We start from the raw sequence: 7,569 nt of genomic DNA, 5'->3' as shown, positions 1-7,569 counted from the left end.
CTATGTTAAATTTAAAACATGAAAAAAAAATCTCCATTTAAAACTTAACCCAGGATTTTCAGCCATTTTTTTTCAATCAGCTATATTCCTATATCTAAATTATCTGATTTTTTTCTCATTGTTCCATATTACTTGTTTAAAGCCATTATGTATAGACACTAACGAAATGCAAACTCTGAGAGAACATTTATCTAATGTGTCTTTCTCTCTTTAGCTATAAAAATATTTCCTTGGCTGGGCACAGTGGCTCATGCCTATAATCCTAGCTACTCAGGAGAATGAGATCTGATGATCACGGTTCAAAGCCAGCCTGGGCAACAAAAGGACCTGAGACTCTTATCTCCAATTAAATTCTAGAAAATGGGAAGTGGGGCTTGGCTCAAGGGCAGAGTTGTACCCTTGGGCTAAAGAGCTCAGGGACAATGCTCAGGCCCAGGGGTAGGGCAGTAGACATGAGATGAAGAGCTCAGGGACAGCACCTAGGCCAAGTTCAAGCCCCATGACCCACCAAAAGGATATATATATATATATATATATATATGGATATATATCCTTGAATTAAGTTAAGTACATGCACACCAATACATTTTTGATAATAAAGTATATATGTTGATTGGCTTGAAACCCATGAAAGAAAACTAATCAAAATCTGAATACTCACAAAATAAAATAACCATCCAAACATCAGGCACTATGAGCCAATGACACTAAAAACTTGAGTTATTGTCTGGGTTTCAGATATACTTTCTTTTTTTGTGTGTATGTTTGAATATTTAATGCACACAAAAAACACAACGATACAATGGAGAGAAGTAGGTAACTGTAACCCCTCTGTAGATCACCCTAACAATAAAATTATTTTTTTTAATTTTTTATTGTCGGGGTAATGTATAGACGGGTTATAGTTGCACTTGCCAGGTAGTAGGTGCATTACTTCTCACACATTGATACCCCTTCTCATGTTTTTGTCCATATTTCCCTTCCCCACCTCCTCCCAATCATTTTGTTTTTCCCCTCACCTTGTCTATTTCAAATAAACAAATGTACGTATCATATACAAGGTAACAAAGTCAGATACAATAACAATATGAGATTAACCAAAGGGCAAAGAAAGAGAAGAAAATAACATAGTACATTAAGAACAACAATCATTCCAGATAAAGCTCTTGTTTCCATATCCTAGTGATCCTTCCATTTAGTCTCATCCTATATGACCTTATGTACCCAGGTTTTTAGCTGTGCACTAGTTATTACAAATGAGGGAAACCATTGAGCCTATGTTCCTTTGGATCTGGCTTACTTCACTAAATATGATTTTTTTCCAAGTCTTTCCATTTTCTTATGAATGGGGTGATGTCATTCTTTCTGATGGCAGCATAGAATTCCATTGTGTATAAGTGCCACATCTTCTTGATCCATTCATCTACTGAGGGGCATCTGGGTTGGTTCCATATCTTTGCTATGGTAAATAGTGCTGCAATGAACATCATTGTGCTAGTGGATTTAGTACATCCTTGTTTCTGAACATCTGGGTAAATGCCAAGAAGTGGAATTGCTGGCTCATAGGGGAGCTCTATGTTTAGTCTTTTGAGGAACTGCCACAGTGCTTTCCATAGTGGCTGAATGAGTTTACACTCCCACCAACAGTGTAATATCAATCCCTCCTGTCCACATCCCTGCCAGCATCTGTTGTTATTAAGAGTTCTTGCAAATCAAAACAACTTTGAGATTCCACCTCACTCCAGTTAGAATGGCCATTATCAGATATACTTTCTTATAACTACATTATTTTGAACAAGACTGAAAATGAAATCTTATTACTGAATGTAAAATCTTGTTCTAACTTCAAATACCTATATTAATTTTCTATTATGGCTTAACAAAAACTGCAATGAAATCATCAGCCTAGACAGTGACCATTTATTATCTCTCAGTTGCAACACAGTAGAAACCCACATGACTTACCTGACTAAGCTAAGTGGGTTGTAATCCAACTGGATCCAGTTGTTAATGGCTTTTCTCTTACCTGAGAGACAATGGGAAATCACTTACTTCCAACACATTTAGATAACTGGAAGAGTTGTTTCTTGTAGTTGTAGATTTGAGGTCCCTTACTGCAGTCTGTGAGTTATGGACATCTATAATTCCCCTACCAAACTTCTGTACTTGGGCCCTTCCATCTTCAGCATCTTCAGCAACATCTTCAGCATCAATGAATGCTCCTCCTCTCTCTGATTTGTTGTTCTGCTGCTATGCAAAGAAAATGATCAAGCACCAGCCTTGCAAGTGTGAAGCCTTGAGTTCAAACCACAGTACTGCCAAAAGAAGAAAAAGCAAACTGTAGATTTTCAAGTGCTCATTTAATAGTCAGGCCCACTTAGATCACAGCCATATTTTAAAGTCAGTTTGCCTGTGACTTTAACAACAATGCAAAAATTCAACAATAATAGCTACATCATTTGTGAATAACCAGAAGCTAGAAATCTCAAAGAACTGTCTTTAAAAGTCTCCAAATCACAGTAGTCTTAAACCACAGAGAATAGCCTTTTTTTTTTCCCTTCAATCTCCATGTAATGAAATAAATGGTAGTAGTGGGAAACATAAGAAAACACTAGGAGTATTTGCTGATGTCATTTTTTTCTTTCCATATATTTTTATTGTAATTAATAGAGGGGTTATATTCACCAGATAGAAGGTGCATTACTTCATAAACATTGATACTCTTTTTCATGTCATGGTCCCCATTTCCCTCCCCCCTCCCTCCACTCATCTTGATTTCCCCCCTTCCCTATCCAATTTCAAATAACCAATTAAGAACGTATAAAATATATGCTGATGCCATTTTATTATTATACTTATAATGGAATATTTGGTCACATTTCCACATGAACAAGGAAACATAAATAATAAAACTGACTTCTCTCATTTTGAGGCCATTGAATCATTTCGGTTTCAATTCATTTGTTATGTTATAAGAAAAAGAACAGCAATAATCTTTAGAAAAAAATCAGCTATTTTTAACATACAGATATACTTCTATCCAAAAATATACTGAAGTATTCTTTGAGGTTGGACATTTTGGGAAATATGATGAAAAGTAATATGGGCCAGAGAAAAATCATCTGGCAGATCTTACCATATATCTATTTTAATGAAAGTAAAAGATTAACCTATTAGTAGCTCTAGAGTATTCACAGAGCTATGATGACTTTGTAATATATGATCTAAAATGTTCAACTTAGAAGAAAATAGATATAGATAAAATAAAAGAGACCATAAGCATGATTTTAGTAGATAATGTCATAAAATTACTTTTAGGCCTAGAGTTTAACTTTAAAGGATGGTAAATGCTCTCTTGAAACTTCTTCTCCTTCTTCTCATTCTTTTTGTTTTCCTCCTCCTCCTCCTCCTCCTCCTCCTCCTCCTCCTCCTCCTCCTCCTCCTCCTCCTCCTCCTCCTTCTTCTTCTTTTGTAAATATTAAGGTAGGTGTAAGATATTTCAATTCCATAAATCAGGTCATGACTACAAAGCATCTCAATCAACATTACTTGTATCATTCTCCCCATCCTTCTGCCTTCCACTCCTACCCTAAACTTAGGTAACCCAATTTTTACATGTCTATTGAATATAATGACTATATTGGCTCACGCTCACCCTTTCCATTTATGTCCTCCCTTTTCCCTACCCCCCAATGCTTCCATTTCTAGTATTAAACTTGCTAATTATACACTATTATATCAAACAATGTGTCAGACATTCTGTATTTGTTACTTCACAACAACCTAAGAACTGAGAAGAAGAAAAAAAACCCATCCCAAGCCATAGATCAAAGGTTGGAGCTTAAATTACGTGTGCTGTCACAGGCTCACTCCTGAATCTTTTCATCCCACTGCACTGGTATGCTCAAATATCACAGAGGCACCAGCAGTCTTCCTGATTCAGCCTGTGATCACAGTGCACAGAATGTACAGGGTTGCTAAGATTATCATGTTTTAAGGCAGGGTCTCACAGCGTTCTCACCTCCCCTAGTACTGGGATTCTAGGCTTGTCCCAGGGTGTACAGCTCATCATGGTTTTTCCTGTATGTAGTGATGACTATCAAATGATCTATGATTTTCATTCAAGTCACAATCGAGAAACATTTCTGGAGACAAATGCTAGAAATACTCTTTACCAATGCATTGAGATTGAAGCTACCACACAGAAAAATATCCCAATGATATCTTTGCCTTAGGGTTTTTTTGGGACAAGGGAAAGCTCATTAAACACAGTAGAGACAAAACTTTGTTAAAATGTGAAGTAATTTAATCTAATATAATCTTATTTGATTGTTTTTACTTTGTGGATGAACAGTATCATGAAATTCATAATAGAGCTCAGCCTAGCAAAATATTGATAGCATATGCCCCCACAAATGTCATGCAATGTCTTTTTGTCCTTATACCCTTCTCGGAGTATCATTATTACAAAACAAGGGGAGATGTTTAGATAAAAACAAGAAAAATAAAATATTGAATGAAAAAGGCACTACTATGCAAATCTGAAATGCTAATTAACAATTGAATAAATATATTTGCTTACTCAGTTGCTTTGCTTGTTGCTTCTTTTTTCCCCTGAGAGCTGAGGACTGAACTCAGCCTTGTACATGGCCAGGCAAGTGCTCTTCCAGTGAGCTAAATCTTCAATCCCATGGCAGCCAACTCAACAGGCTATTTGGTAGAAGTCCTCTGCCATGAAATGTGGAGAGGCAAAGTGTCTGCTCTTTCATGGAATTGTGATAGTAATACCTCAGCAGTCCTTCAAACTGTAGCACATTTAAATGACCTCCTACTCTTAAATTACAGTTCTGATTCTAAAGCTGATCCCAAATTGAACACAATATAAATAATCCAATTTCTTTTGTTATTAAATTGCTAAGTTGCTACATATTTATTTTTCTGTAACTATTACAGGTCATTTGCCAAGAAAAAAAAAAGAATGCACTCAATTCTCCTATAAAAGAATACTGTATTCCTTAAACTTCATTTGTAAGCCAACATATCTAGGCCAGAATCTACTGTTTGGATTATTGAGTAATCCCATGTTTCAAATAACTATGTGTGGTTTTCATTCTATGAAAATCCTGAATAGCTATAGGATTGATAACATTTTCGGAAGGTGATAGCAAATCATATCCCCACATAGAGCTACTGGAAATGTAAAACTGGCATTCTTATCTTTAAATCTCTTCCCGATGTATTGAGATTATTCGAAGCTACAAAATAGAAAAATATCTCAATGGTATTTTCTGGTGTATAGATCACTTCCCAAATTATTAAGGGAAAATAATGAATGACTGTCACTCACATCTGAAAACTTACTACCTAGCATTTAGGCTTAGTGAGCACAAGATGGAAATGATCTTTTGGGCTTTAAATACATGTGCAGCCCTTTGCTATGGAAAAAGATAAGGTTTTTGGAAGAGCATGTGTTCCAATTATTTAGGTACATTTGTAGCTCATAGCACAGAATTGGTTGTGCCAAAAGAGATGAATGAAATTTATTCAATTTCATTTTTCTGGCCCAGTATATCAGGCTTAGACAACTTCTCCCTGAGACATTTTATCAAATTAAGCAGCTGAGGTTTGTTTTTAGAAAGCCAAATATGAAATCTTCAAATCTCTTAGATATATCTGATTCCGCTGTATTAGAATAAATGAGATCTAATATTGTTAATCTAAACCTGTTTAAGATGGACTGTGATAAAACATAAAAAGGAGTTTGCTTCTCATTGTTTTGAAGACTCGTGCTGATTGAAATGGGCTATTACTGCCACCAAGTGTTAAAACTTTAATGTTGACACCATAATGTTTTCAAGTTTTAAAAATACTGTACACAATTGAAAGTACAACCAGTGTCATCCTAGCATGTTTATTAGAATTTCAAAATACCAAGCATGTCATTTAAAGCTTAAAATTAAGGTTTTTCTCTAGTATGAGCAAAAGGGTAAGTGAAGCTATTCTTGAATCCCTACTACTGGGATTTTTCAGAAAATAAATGGCTCTTAAAATTTAATCAGAATATTTCATTTTGCAGTATTTAAATCATGAAGACCAAATTAAAATGTTCTTTTAATTCCTAAATTATTTTTCTATTATGTTTAATGCATTAGCATAATTGTCTTGGGTAGTTTACTGGCATACTATTAAATTTTGCATTATAGTCCCAATCTTAGGAAAAAAATGACAATTTGGTGCCTGAGAATATGACAAGAAAATACTGAAGCACCAAGAAAATAAAGTACTTAGGAATTAACTAAGAATGTAAAGGAACTTTATGATGAAAACTTTAAAAACCTGAAAAAGGAAATTAAAGCAGAACTGAGGAAGTGGAAAAATCTCCCATGCTCCTGGACTGGAAGAATTAACATTGTGAAAACAGCAAACTTGATGGAGCTATCTACAAATTCAATGCAATATACATCAATATCCTAATGTCATTCTTTAAGGAAACAGAAGAAGCAATCAAAAATTTCATATGGAATAATAAAAGACTCTGTGTAGCAAAAACAATTCTTAGCAGAAAGAACAGTGCAGGAGGAATATCAATACCAAACTTTAGACTCTATTACAGATCTATAGTGACCAAAGCAGATTGGTACTGGCACAAGAACAGGCCTGAGGACCAATGGAATAGAACTAAAGACCCAGAAATCAACCCACAGACATATAACCACCTTATCTTTGATAAGGGAGCTAAAAAAAAATAGAATGGAAGGCTGGCAGAACTGGTTAAGCACCTGTAGAAAACTAAAGTTGGATCCTTCTATGTCACCCTGCACCAGGATTAACTCGAAATGGATCAAAGACCTTGAGGTAAAAGTAGATACCCTGAAAACTTTACAAGAAGGAATAGGAGATACACTAGGTCTTCTTGGCACAGGTTGAAACTTTCTTAATAAAGACCCAGAAACACAACAAATTAAGTTTGGACAAATGGAATTGCATTAAACTGCAGAGCTTATGTATGGCAAAGGACATAACTAACAAGTTATACAGAAAGCCCATAGAGTGGGAGGGAAGATCTTCACTAACCATACAACAGACAAAGGCCTCATATCTGAAATATATCTACAGCTAAACAAATTGAATCTCTCCAAAACAAATCTTCAAAGAATCAACTATCCCATTAAAAGATGGGCCAAAGACTTAAAGAGAGACTTCTCTGAAGAGGAAACAAGACACATGAAGAAATGCTCAACATCTCTGGCCTTAAACAAAATGCAAATCAAAATGACTTTGAGATTCCACCTCACTCCAGTTAGAATGGCCATGATCAAGAAATCTAGTAACAGATGCTGGTGGGGATGTGGCCAGGAGGGATCACTACTACACTGTTGGTGGAAGTATAAACTCATTCAAACACTATGGAAAGCAGTATGGCGATTCCTCAAGACTAAACATAGAGCTCCCCTTTGACCCAGCAATTCCACTCCTTGGCATTTACCCAAATGTCCAGAAACAAGGACATACTAAAGCTACTAGCACAATGATGTTCACTGCAGCACTATTTACCATAGCAAAGATAGG

Source organism: Megascapheus bottae, chromosome 2 (assembly GCF_031878675.1).
Source record: "Megascapheus bottae isolate mThoBot1 chromosome 2, mThoBot2.hap1, whole genome shotgun sequence".
NCBI lineage: Eukaryota > Metazoa > Chordata > Mammalia > Rodentia > Geomyidae > Megascapheus > Megascapheus bottae.
This window is presented reverse-complemented; position numbering follows the sequence as displayed.